The sequence below is a fragment of the Oryctolagus cuniculus genome, chromosome 13, assembly GCF_964237555.1.
Source record: "Oryctolagus cuniculus chromosome 13, mOryCun1.1, whole genome shotgun sequence".
In the NCBI taxonomy this organism is placed as follows: Eukaryota; Metazoa; Chordata; class Mammalia; order Lagomorpha; family Leporidae; genus Oryctolagus; species Oryctolagus cuniculus.
Window position 1 is genome coordinate 84451233 of NC_091444.1, and position 13132 is coordinate 84464364.

Consider the following 13132-nt stretch of genomic DNA (forward strand, 5'->3'; position numbering starts at 1 on the left):
CCCAGAAAACATTTAGGAAATGGCCACACAAGAAACCACAAATCAGCTGAGGCACCCAAAACCATGACAGCAAGCCAGAATTGGAGCAAGCCAACAGCTGTGCCCTGATTGAAAAAGAACCTTCCTCTTGTGCCCTGAACTCAATATGCCAGCCTCAAAATCAAAGCTCACATCAGAAAATTCATTACAAACCATGATAAATAAGAAAAAAGAGAAAAAAGCCAAAAAAATGCAAGAATCCATAATGATATAGGGCTTGATTTAGTCGCTAGGAAACTGGCTGTTCCCGGATTATCCACCCCTCCAGCTGACTGCCTGTGGAATTCTGACTGAATTAACCTGAAAATCGCAGTGAAACTCAGTTTGGAGGCAATTAATATCTGTCACCTCAGCCAAAGTGTTCCATTTCATTTTCATACACACAAAAACTAACCTTGGTCATGTTACCTGTAGATTTCTAAGCTTCAAACGCCTATTTGTTGTGTTTTTTATTTCATAATGGCTATTCTGTACAAACTCTTCTTTGCATTGCATCAGAATACAAAATTTGGGAAGGAAGAAGGCAAAGCCAACTCAGACCCTGAAAACATTTGGGAAATTGCCACACAAGAAACCACAAATCGGCTGAGGCACTCAAAACAATGACAGCAAGCCAGAAGTGGAGCAGGCCAACAGCTGTGCCCTGATTGAAAAAGAACCATCCTCTTGTGCCCTGAACTCAATATGCCAGCCTCAAACCAAAGCTCACATCAGAAAATTCATTAAAAACCATGATAAATAAGAAAAATGAGAAAAAAGCCAAAGAAATGCAAGAATCCATAATGATATTGGGTTTGATTTAGCTGCAAGGAAACCGGCTGTTCCCAGATTCATCCACCACTAAAGCTGACTGCCTGTGGAATTCTGACTGAATTAACCTGACAATCGCAGTGAAACTCAAGAAACCAAATTTCAGCTGAGGCACCCAAAAGAAAGACAATAGCCAGAATTGGAGCAAGCCAACAGCTGTGCCCTGTTTGAAAAAGACCATTCTTCCGGTGCCCTGAACTCTATATTGCAGCCTCAAAACCAAAGCTCACATCAGAAAATTCATTACAAACCATGATAAATAAGGGAAATGTGAAAAAGCCAAAGAAATGCAAGAGTCCTTTGTGATATTTGGCTGGATTTAGACACAAAGAAACTGGCTGTTTCCAGATTCATCCCCCCCTTCCACAGACTGACTTTGGAATTCTGATTGAATTCACCTCAAAATCGCACTCACACTCATTTTGGAGGGAATTAGAATCTGTCCCCTCAGCAGAAGCGTTCTATGTCATTTTCCAACACACAGAAACTCATCTTGCTCGTGTTGCCTGTAGATTTCTAATCCTGAAAGGGCAATGCGCTGTGTTTTTTTTTTTTTTTTTTTCCTTTCATAATGGCTACTCTGTCCAAAATCTTGCTTGTATTGCATCAGAATACAAAATTTGGGAAGGAAGAAGGCAAAACCAACTCAGACCCAGAAAACATTTAGGAAATTGCCGCTCAAGAAATCACAAATCAGCTGAGGCACCCAAAACAATGACAGCAAGCCAGAATTGGAGCAAGCCAACAGCTGTGCCCTGATTGAAAAAGAACCTTCCTCTTGTGCCCTGAACTCAATATGCCAGCCTCAAAACCAAAGCTCACATCAGAAAATTCATTAAAAACCATGATAAATAAGAAAAAAGAGAAAAAAGCCAAAAAAATGCAAGAATCCATAATGATATAGGGCTTGATTTAGTCGCTAGGAAACCGGCTGTTCCCGGATTCATCCACCCCTCCAGCTGACTGCCTGTGGAATTCTGACTGAATTAACCTGAAAATCGCAGTGAAACTCAGTTTGGAGGCAATTAATATCTGTCACCTCAGCCAAAGTGTTCCATTTTATTTTCATAAACACAAAAACTCACCTTGGTCATGTTACCTGTAGATTTCTAAGCTTCAAACGCCTATTTGTTGTGTTTTTTATTTCATAATGGCTATTCTGTACAAACTCTTCTTTGCATTGCATCAGAATACAAAATTTGGGAAGGAAGAAGGCAAAGCCAACTCAGACCCTGAAAACATTTGGGAAATTGCCACACAAGAAACCACAAATCGGCTGAGGCACTCAAAACAATGACAGCAAGCCAGAAGTGGAGCAAGCCAACAGCTGTGCCCTGATTGAAAAAGAACCATCCTCTTGTGCCCTGAACTCAATATGCCAGCCTCAAACCAAAGCTCACATCAGAAAATTCATTAAAAACCATGATAAATAAGAAAAAAGAGAAAAAAGCCAAAGAAATGCAAGAATCCATAATGATATTGGGTTTGATTTAGCTGCAAGGAAACCGGCTGTTCCCAGATTCATCCACCACTAAAGCTGACTGCCTGTGGAATTCTGACTGAATTAACCTGACAATCACAGTGAAACTCAAGAAACCAAATTTCAGCTGAGGCACCCAAAAGAAAGACAATAGCCAGAATTGGAGCAAGCCAACAGCTCTGCCCTGTTTGAAAAAGACCATTCCTCCGGTGCCCTGAACTCCATATTGCAGCCTCAAAACCAAAGCTCACATCAGAAAATTCATTACAAACCATGATAAATAAGGGAAATGTGAAAAAGCCAAAGAAATGCAAGAGTCCTTTGTGATATTTGGCTGGATTTAGACACGAAGAAACTGGCTGTTTCCAGATTCATCCCCCCCTTCCACAGACTGACTTTGGAATTCTGATTGAATTCACCTCAAAATCGCACTCACACTCATTTTGGAGGGAATTAGAATCTGTCCCCTCAGCAGAAGCGTTCTATGTCATTTTCCAAAACACAGAAACTCATCTTGGTCGTGTTGCCTGTAGATTTCTAATCCTGAAAGGGCAATGCGCTGTGTTTTTGTTTTTTTTTTCTTTCATAATGGCTACTCTCCAAAACTTGCTTGTATTGCATCAGAATACAAAATTTGGGAAAAAGAACGCAAAACCGACTCAGACCCACAAAACATTTAGGAAATTGCCACTCAAGAAACCACAAATCGGCTGAGGCAACCAAAACAATGACAGCAAGCCAGAATTGGAGCAAGCCAACAGCTGTGCCCTGATTGAAAAAGACCATTCCTCCAGTGCTCTGAACTCCATGTTTCAGCCTCAAAACCAAAGCTCACATCAGAAAATTCATTACAAACCATGATAAATAAGGGAAATGTGAAAAAGCCAAAGAAATGCAAGAGTCCTTTGTGATATTTGAAAGGATTTAGACACAAAGAAACTGGCTGTTTCCAGATTCATCCCCCCCTTCCACAGACTGACTTTGGAATTCTGATTGAATTCACCTCAAAATCGCTCTCACACTCCATTTGGAGGGAATTAGAATCTGTCACCTCAGCAGAAGCGTTCTATGTCATTTTCCAAAACACAGAAACTCATCTTGGTCGTGTTGCCTGTAGATTTCTAATCCTGAAAGGGCAATGTTCTGTGTTTTTTTTTTTTTTTTCCTTTCATAATGGCTACTCTGTCCAAAATCTTGCTTGTATTGCATCAGAATACAAAATTTGGGAAGGAAGAAGGCAAAACCAACTCAGACCCAGAAAACATTTAGGAAATTGCCGCTCAAGAAACCACAAATCAGCTGAGGCACCCAAAACAATGACAGCAAGCCAGAATTGGAGCAAGCCAACAGCTGTGCCCTGATTGAAAAAGAACCTTCCTCTTGTGCCCTGAACTCAATATGCCAGCCTCAAAACCAAAGCTCACATCAGAAAATTCATTAAAAACCATGATAAATAAGAAAAAAGAGAAAAAAGCCAAAAAAATGCAAGAATCCATAATGATATAGGGCTTGATTTAGTCGCTAGGAAACTGGCTGTTCCCGGATTCATCCACCCCTCCAGCTGACTGCCTGTGGAATTCTGACTGAATTAAGCTGAAAATCGCAGTGAAACTCAGTTTGGAGGCAATTAATATCTGTCACCTCAGCCAAAGTGTTCCATTTTATTTTCATAAACACAAAAACTCACCTTGGTCATGTTACCTGTAGATTTCTAAGCTTCAAATGCCTATTTGTTGTGTTTTTTATTTCATAATGGCTATTCTGTACAAACTCTTCTTTGCATTGCATCAGAATACAAAATTTGGGAAGGAAGAAGGCAAAGCCAACTCAGACCCTGAAAACATTTGGGAAATTGCCACACAAGAAACCACAAATCGGCTGAGGCACTCAAAACAATGACAGCAAGCCAGAAGTAGAGCAAGCCAACAGCTGTGCCCTGATTGAAAAAGAACCATCCTCTTGTGCCCTGAACTCAATATGCCAGCCTCAAAACCAAAGCTCACATCAGAAAATTCATTACAAACCATGATAAATAAGAAAAAAGAGAAAAAAGCCAAAGAAATGCAAGAATCCATAATGATATAGGGCTTGATTTAGTTGCTAGGAAACCGGCTGTTCCCGGATTCATCCACCCCTCCAGCTGACTGCCTGTGGAATTCTGACTGAATTAACCTGAAAATCGCAGTGAAACTCAGTTTGGAGGCAATTAATATCTGTCACCTCAGCCAAAGTGTTCCATTTTATTTTCATAAACACAAAAACTCACCTTGGTCATGTTACCTGTAGATTTCTAAGCTTCAAACGCCTATTTGTTGTGTTTTTCATTTCATAATGGCTATTCTGTACAAACTCTTCTTTGCATTGCATCAGAATACAAAATTTGGGAAGGAAGAAGGCAAAGCCAACTCAGACCCTGAAAACATTTGGGAAATTGCCACACAAGAAACCACAAATCGGCTGAGGCACTCAAAACAATGACAGCAAGCCAGAAGTGGAGCAAGCCAACAGCTGTGCCCTGATTGAAAAAGAACCATCCTCTTGTGCCCTGAACTCAATATGCCAGCCTCAAACCAAAGCTCACATCAGAAAATTCATTAAAAACCATGATAAATAAGAAAAAAGAGAAAAAAGCCAAAGAAATGCAAGAATCCATAATGATATTGGGTTTGATTTAGCTGCAAGGAAACCAGCTGTTCCCAGATTCATCCACCACTAAAGCTGACTGCCTGTGGAATTCTGACTGAATTAACCTGACAATCACAGTGAAACTCAAGAAACCAAATTTCAGCTGAGGCACCCAAAAGAAAGACAATAGCCAGAATTGGAGCAAGCCAACAGCTGTGCCCTGTTTGAAAAAGACCATTCCTCCGGTGCCCTGAACTCCATATTGCAGCCTCAAAACCAAAGCTCACATCAGAAAATTCATTACAAACCATGATAAATAAGGGAAATGTGAAAAAGCCAAAGAAATGCAAGAGTCCTTTGTGATATTTGGCTGGATTTAGACACGAAGAAACTGGCTGTTTCCAGATTCATCCCCCCCTTCCACAGACTGACTTTGGAATTCTGATTGAATTCACCTCAAAATCGCACTCACACTCATTTTGGAGGGAATTAGAATCTGTCCCCTCAGCAGAAGCGTTCTATGTCATTTTCCAAAACACAGAAACTCATCTTGGTCGTGTTGCCTGTAGATTTCTAATCCTGAAAGGGCAATGCGCTGTGTTTTTGTTTTTTTTTTTTTTTTCTTTCATAATGGCTACTCTCCAAAACTTGCTTGTATTGCATCAGAATACAAAATTTGGGAATAAGAAGGCAAATCCGACTCAGACCCACAAAACATTTAGGAAATTGCCACTCAAGAAACCACAAATCGGCTGAGGCAACCAAAACAATGACAGCAAGCCAGAATTTGAGCAAGCCAACAGCTGTGCCCTGATTGAAAAAGACCATTCCTCCGGTGCCCTGAACTCTATATTGCAGCCTCAAAACCAAAGCTCACATCAGAAAATTCATTACAAACCATGAAAAAAAGAAAAATGAGAAAAAAGCCAAAGAAATGCAAGAGTCCTTTGTGATATTTGGCTGGATTTAGACACAAGGAAACCAGCTGTTTCCGGATTCATCCACCCCTCCTAGCTGACTGGCTGTGGAATTCTGATTGAATTCACCTGAAAATCGCACTCACTCTCGATTTGGAGGAAATTAATATCTGCCCCTCAGTGGAAGGGTTCTATGTCATTTTCCAAAACCCAAAAACTCATCTTGGTCATGTTGCCTATGATTTCTAATCATCAAAACCCAGTATGTTCTGTTTTTCAATTTCATAATGGACCCTCGTTCTAAACCCTTGTTTGTATTGCATCAGAATACACAATTTGAAAAGGAAAAAGGCAAAACCAACTCAGACCAACAAAACATTTAGGAAAAAGTTGCTCAAAATGAAAAATTGGCTGAGGCACCCAAAGCAATGACAGAAAGCCAGAATTGGAGAGAGCCAACAGCTGTGCCCTAATTGAAAAAGACCATTCCTCTGGTTCCCTGAACTCCTTAAGCCAGCCTCAAAACCACAACCCACATTAGAAAATTTATTACAAACCATGATAAATAAGAAAATGTGAAAAATGCAAAAAAGAAAAAGAAATGTAAGAGTCCTTTGTGATATGGCGCTTGTTTTAGTACAAGGAAACCAGCTGTTTCTGGATTCATCCACCCCTCCCAGCTGACTGACTGTGGAATTCTGATTGTATTCACCTGAAAAGAGAGAACATTTATAAGTATATTGGGACTGTGGAACCTGTCATTTACCAATCACATGTTAGACTGAATCATAGACCAAATATAGGGAAGAAATCCTATGCATGTAAACCTTGTGGGAAGTCATTCAGTATTAAATTCTGCCATACCCTCCATCACAGCACTCATATTGTGGAAAACCCTCATGTGTGTAATGATTGTGTGGAAACCACTCACCAGAAGTCAGATCTCATTAGACATCAGAGAATTCACACAGGGTTGAAATCTTACAAATGTAATGACTGTGGGAAGTTCTTTGGCCAGAAGAAACACCTCATAAATCATCAGAGAATTCACACAGGTGAGAAACCTTATGAATGCAATGACTATGGAAAATCCTTTGGCCAGAAGGCAAACCTCATAAATCATCAGAGAATTCACAGAGGGGAGAAACCTTATGAATGCAATCATTGTGGAAAAGCCTTTGCTGAGAAATCAAAGCTCACAAAGCATCAGACAATTTGTACTGGGGGAAACCTTATGATTGCAACGACTGTGGAAAAACCTTTGCTGAGAAGTCAAACCTCAGAAAGTATCAGAGCCTTCACACCATGGAGAAAGCTTATAAATGAAATGACTGTGGAAAAGCCTTTGGTTCCATCCTTGCATACCAAGGATAAATCCCACTTGGTCTGGGTGGATGATCTTTCTGATGCATTGTTGGATTCAATTGGCCAGAATTCTGTTGCAGATCTTTGCATGTATGTTCATCAGGGAAATTGGTCTATAATTACTTTCTTTGTTGCACTTTTTTCAAGTTTAGGAATGAAGGTGATGTTGGCTTCATAGAAAGAATTTGGGAGAATCGCCTCTCTCTCAATTGTTTTGAATAACTTGAGAAGAATTGCAGTTAGTGCTTTAAATGTCTGTTAGAATTCAGCAGTGAAGCCTTCCAGTTTTGGGGTTTTCTTGGTAGTGATAGTCTTTATTACTGGTATCATTTCCATCTGGTTATGTGTGTGTTTACGTTTTCTATATCTTTGTTGCTCAATTTAGGTAGGTTTTATGGATGGAAGGATGGTGGAAAGCCTCTTTGCTGTACTTCATAACTCATAAGATATAAGAGTATCCACACAGGGAATTTTCTACTTGACCTTTTTGTGCAAGTTATATCTCATGAAATATTAGAGAATTCACCAAGGGGAGAAATGCATGAATATAATACATGTGAATAGCCTTTGTGGTGCAAATCAGACCTCATCAAACATAAAAGAATTCTCATGGGGAGCAATTTTATGAATGTAATGACTCAGAGCCTTTTACCATAATTCAGCCCTCATTGTACATCATCAAATTCATATAGGGAAAAACTCCTTTGAAAGTAAAATCCCTTTAATTAGAAGCCATACCTCATACGACAACAGGGAATTCACGTGGGAGAGAAACCTTATGGGTGTAATGAGTGTTGGAAAGCTCTGCCCAAATCTCTCCTTATATCAGAATGCACAACATATATATCTAATGAATGAAATAAATGTGAGAAAGTCATTTCACATAGGTAATGCCTCATAATCCATCATGGAATTTGAACAAGGGAGAGACCTTAACAATATAATGAAAGTGGAAGAGCTTTTCTCCAAAATTCATGTAAGTATTGTGACAAAACCTTTTGCTGGAAATCACATCCTATCCAACAGAGACTCATGTAAAGGAGAAAGCTTATAAATATTATTAGAGTCAGAAGTCAATGGTACATCAGAGAATTGACACAGGTGGTTTCTTAGGCGTATACTGATTGTGCAAAAGCATTTTCTTTATTTCAGGCTTGTATAGATACAGAATTCACAAAAGGTGATAGTCTTTGCATGCTGTAAATACAATAAAACCTTTAGCCAGAAATTAGACATCAACAGACTTCAGAGAATTCATAAGGAACAAAAGTCTATGCAATGAATTTGGAAAATGTATTTCTGCTATAAATCAGTCTTCAATTCCCATGAATAGACTCACAAATGAGAAAACATGCATGCATAGAAAAGTTTTGTACCATAAATTATCTCTAGATGGTAAACTAATAACTCACACAAAAGAAAAATCATGAGTGTAATGGAATTGGGAATCGCTTTGCTATAAGGCAGATTTCCAGAAAGCTTAGCAAGATTACAGAAAAGTCTCTGAAAATGTAACATGTCTGAAAGATTTGTTGGCATCACAAACTGGAGGATAGCTCAAGTGCATGTGTTTTTGTGCCTGGCATCCAAATTGATATCTCTTTTTCTTTGATGAATTCCATGTTTATTTATTTAGCAGATTTAGAGACAAAGGATTCCTGTCCATTGATTTACTACTATATGCCCACAATTGCCATGGTAAGGTATATGGCAAAAACTGAGTGCTGGGGGCTGTGAATCTGATTCATCACTGATAACATTGAAGACATTGGTTCCTGGTTCTTATGCTGCTATGCATGGAAATGTTTCTCTAATTTCATTTTCAAATAGTTCATTGTTAATATAAAGAAATGCTTCTAATTTTTAAAATTTCATTGAAATAATTTGTGATTAATGTGTCCTAGTCATGCATTATTACAGGGTGTAGTGCAATATTTGCACACATTTATGCAGTAAAAAGTGATCAAGCTAAGCAACTACAGTTTTATTAAGTTTTTAAAAAGTTATTTATTTGAAAGACAGAGTTACAGAGAGAAGTAGCAGCAGAGAGAGAGAGAGGTCTTCCTCTGCTGGTTCACTCCCCAGATGGCCACAATGGCCGGAGCTCTGCCAATCTGATGCCAGGAACCAGGAGCTTCTTCCAGATCTCCCACTTGGGTGCAGGGACCCAAGGACTTGGGCCATCTTCTACTGCTTTCCCAGGCCATAGCAGAGAGTTGGATCAGAAGAGGAGCAGCCAGGACTAGAACTGGTACCCACATGGGATGCTGGTGCTTCAGGCCAGGGTGTTAGCCCACTGTGCCACAATGCTGGCCCCCAAGCAACTACAGTTTCTAATTCTTCTCCATGATTTGAGACTACCAGCTCCTCTCTTTCAGTTCTTTACACAGAACCTAATATGGTTGAATGTAGTCATCTCATTATATTATGGGACACCAGAAGTTCTTTCTGCCTCTTTGTATTTTGTTACCTATTATCCAATCCCCCCTCTATCCCTAGCTGCTTCCCTTCTCAGCCTCTAGTAATCACAGTTCTGTGTTCAGATCCATTATTTTCTTTCACTTCCACATGTGACAAGGACCAGGTGACATTTGTGTTCCTGCTTCTGGCTTATTTCAATTAATTTAATAATATTTTGTTCTTTTTTTGTATCTAAAAGAGGTTGCCCTGTCCATTGTTTTTCACTGATGGACAGCTAGATTGGTTTCAAATCCTGGCTGCAGTGAACTGTGTTATAGTGGCTGTGTTATGGGAAAATTGCTGTATCTTTGATATGCTCTCCTCCTTTCCTTCTAATAAAATTTCCTTATTCTATATAGCCAAGAGCAAGATAACTCTCACATGGTAGGTCAATTTTTATCTTAGTTTAATTTTTGTTATTTATTTGAAAGAGTTACAATAGAGGTAGAGACACAGAGAGGTCCTCCATTAGCTGGTTCACTCTACAGATGACTACAAAGGCCAGAGTTATGCCATTCTGAAACCTGGAGACAGGAGCTTCCTCTGGGTCTCCCACATGGGTGCATGGGCCCAAGGGCTTGGGCCATCTACTGCTATCCCAGGAGATAGCAGAGAGCTGTATTGGAAGAAGAGCAGCTGGAACTAGAACTGGCACCCAAATGGGATGCTGGCCCTTCAGGCCAGGGCTTTAACTCATTGCACAACAGCGCCGGCCCCAATTTTTATCCTTTTTAAGGAATGACCATACTGTTCTGCATAACATCTGTACTAACTTGTGTTTTCACCCACCATATATGACGGTTTTCTTTTCCCATGTGCTCTCTAGCATTTGTTATTTTTTATCAGTTTGGCATAAAAATGATATAGTATTGTTCACGTTTTTGTGTATTTTGAAATCAGTTAATTTGTTTATTAAATCTTTATTATTTGAAAGGTGGATTTAGAGAGAGAGGGAAAGACATAGATAGCTTTCATCTGCTGGCTCACACCCCAGAGAGTTTCAACAGTTGAGCCTGGGGCATGCTGGAGTCAGGAGCTTCATCCAAGTCTCCCACATCAGTGGCAAGGACCCAAGTCCTTCGTCCATCTTCTGCTGGTTTCCCAGGTGTTTAGCAGTGAGCTAAATTGGAAGTGGAGATTCCTAAACTCAAAGTGGAACTCAGATGTTATGCTGGCCTCACAGATTGCAGCTTTCCCCACTTGGCCACAATGCCAGCCCCTCTATCAATTTAATTCCTCAAAAATAGCTCAGTAATGTTGGCATCTATCTCATTTTGTTTTTTCTCTGTTATTATTCAACTTATTGATGTCTTATTTTTGTTCACATTATTCCTCTCAATTGCTCTACCTGAGGTGAGTAGGGCTGCTGTGTTGCTTAAATGAAGTGTATGCTTTAGATTACTCATTTAATGAGTGCATGTCATTCACATAGCACTTCACTGAAGTTCTACTATGTCCCAAATCCTCTTCTAGGCACAGAATTTAGACCACTTTTCTCTTAGGCCCAGATCTTGCCTTTAACATACTACTTGGAATTTAGTAGCTCATGAAATCTGCAGACTGCATAAATGAATGAATATCTTAAGGGCTGTGCTTTTGTGGAGGAACTTCATAGGAGACTGAAGGAATAAAATAAATCAAAAGTATCCACAGTATATAGAATGTATACTATTTTACAAGTCACAGAGAAGAGGAAGAAGAAGGAAAGTAGTAAGACTAGAAAGTTTGTAGCAAGACTAACAGGCGCTGGTCAAGAACTTAATAAGCACATTAGGAAAGCAGTAAGGTTTCTTTTTTTTTTTTGAGGAAAAGTTTTTATTTCTAGTGATGAAATTGGCAACAGAACATTATGAAAGTTTAAAAATACAAAGAGAAATTGTCTATAATTAATAGATTCAAAATTTGACAATCAGTGAATATCATTATTAGTCATTACCAACAACAGTTATTGATTTGAAAGGCAGAGTGACAGGAAGAGGGAACCACTGTTTCACTCCCCAGACACTTGCAATAGCCAAAGCTTGACCAAGCCAAAACCAGGAACTGGGAATTCATTCTGGATGTCCCATTTGGGTGCAGGGACCCAAGCACTTCTGCCATCTTCCGTCTCCTCCCAGGGTGCACACTAGCAGAAACTTGCCTCAAAGCAGAGAAGCTACCACTCAAGCCAGGCATTTGTATATGGGATGTGGGTGTGTGGTGGTGATAGCAAGCCCTTATAGATAAAAAAAAAAAAGACAAAGTTATTTCTATGCCAAGGAAATTACTCTGTAGTCTTTCTCTTATAAACTACGTATTGCTGAACCTAGATAATTTTTCCTTTATTTAACAATGACATGAAAATGTCAGTTGAGTTGGCTTTCCTGAAGACCTTGTTTCTTGAATATTAGTGGCTAGCTGAGATAAATTCTTTTCATCTCTTTCTCGCTTCGGCAGCACATGTGCTCGCTTTGGCAGCACATATACTAAAATTGGAACGATACAGAGAAGATTAGCATGCCCCTGCGCAGTAAGGTTTCTTTACCTCCCTGTAGACTCTGCTCTCCAGAGGTGAACAGGGTCCTCTAAACCCACTTGCTGCACACACAAACACCTGAGTGTTGTATTCTCCCACAGGTGTTGGAGACTGATATGGTGCTCTGATTTATATTTACATAATGGCTAGTGACATCGGGCATATTCACATGTTTTGACCATTTACATTTCTTCTGAGAAATGTCTATTCAGATGTTTCTTCACTGTATTTTTTGGAGTTTTTCCAATTCATGTAAATGTTCTGGAAATCTGTAAACATTCAGAGTTTTAATTTTTCCTGCCATCTGTTCATTGTATCTACACTCTGATGTTTACTTTGTTGTGAAGAAGTATCTTAGTTGGATATACTCAAATGTCTCTGTTTTTATTTTTGTGACTATTGCTATTGGAATCTTACTCAAAAGCTATTGTGTGTTGACAATATTTAGAGATCCCCTATGTTTACTTGGGTTTGGGTCTTATGATTACATTTTAATTCACTGTGAGTTCACTTTCACATAGTGTAAGAGATGTTGGAGTCTCTTTTCAGGCTTCTACATATGGATAATCAAGTTCCTCTGCACCACTTGTGAAATAGATTCTTCTTTCTCCAGTTCATTTTAGTTCCTTTGTTAAATATGAGTTGCTGGTAGAAATTTGGGTTTATTTCTATGCTACCAAGTCTTTTCCATTGAACTATGTGTCTGTTATTATATCAGTGCTAACACTTCTTCTTTTTTTTTTTTGCAGTTTATTTATTTGAAAGGCAGAGTTACAGAGAGGTAGAGGCAGAGAGAGAGAGAGGTCTTCCATCCACTGGTTTACTCCCCAAATGGCCACAATGGCCGGAGCTCTGTTGATCTGAATCCAAGTGTCAGGAGCTTCTTCCAGGTCTCTATGCAGGTGCAGGGCCCCAAAGACT

General features: G+C 39.4%; 1 pseudogene; it reads left to right on the forward strand.

Moving 5' to 3' along the window:
* Positions 1–12137: 12137 nt before the first annotated feature.
* On the forward strand, positions 12138–12205 carry LOC138845102 (U6 spliceosomal RNA; annotated as a pseudogene).
* Positions 12206–13132: the final 927 nt, after the last annotated feature.